At 36.7% G+C, this 776-nt stretch overlaps 1 non-coding gene across 1 annotated transcript; it reads right to left on the bottom strand.

The window, feature by feature from the left end:
- Nucleotides 1–223: 223 nt before the first annotated feature.
- LOC114641198 (U4 spliceosomal RNA) lies at nt 224–365 on the bottom strand. Its single transcript, XR_003714285.1, has one exon. It is a non-coding gene; the product is annotated as a U4 spliceosomal RNA (small nuclear RNA).
- Between the last annotated feature and the right edge of the window lie 411 nt (nt 366–776).

Genomic DNA, 776 nt, shown 5'->3' with positions numbered 1-776 from the left:
TATGTACAGTATTAGGAAAAAAAATGAATGCTCAGCTAAAAACGGTTTATGTTACAAATTGAGCTGTGTGCACTTTTTTTAACAGCCAAATGTGCATATTACCAATCATTACAGATCTACTAAACACATATCAACGAGAAGCAATAACAATAAAACATTCACAAACTTTAAAAAACACTAAAATTACTGTTGTGTTGTTCTGATTTTAACTGAAACTATAAAGTCTCCGAAGAGACTTTCAAAAATTGTCTTAGACGACTATATTTCAAGTCGTCCAAGACGGGGTATTGGGTAAAGTTTTCAACTAGCAATAATCACGCCTCGGATAAACCTCACGGGCTATGATATTGCCTCTGCGCAAAGATAACTAGACAAACCCGCTCAGCAAGGTAGGACTAATAAAGCCTCAAATGAAATATATGGTTTTCAAACAAAAATAACTATTTACTATGTAATTACTAATCTATATATTGCATTGCAACTTCTACTATACGTTTCGATGATATGATTACCTGGATATGTTAAATTAGCATTTTTTATTTAGAGAGAGTAGGATATATGTGATGGTTTCCTATAAAGGGCACCTAATTTGAATATTAGACACGCCCTCATCCTCCCACTTCTCCACCCACTAACCCTTCTCCCTCCTCCTTCTTCCTGCCTCACTTCTCCGCCCCCTTTCCCCGCTACTTCTCGCCGTAGGACATAGAAACAAAAAAATGTACGTAGCTAAGCAATCAGTCATTTTCTAACCCGTCTAGTGCTGAGCAGGGTTA

This window comes from Erpetoichthys calabaricus, chromosome 1, assembly GCF_900747795.2.
Source record: "Erpetoichthys calabaricus chromosome 1, fErpCal1.3, whole genome shotgun sequence".
Taxonomy (NCBI): domain Eukaryota; kingdom Metazoa; phylum Chordata; class Cladistia; order Polypteriformes; family Polypteridae; genus Erpetoichthys; species Erpetoichthys calabaricus.
Note: the sequence above shows the minus strand (reverse complement) of the source record. Positions and strands in the feature narration are given on the sequence as shown.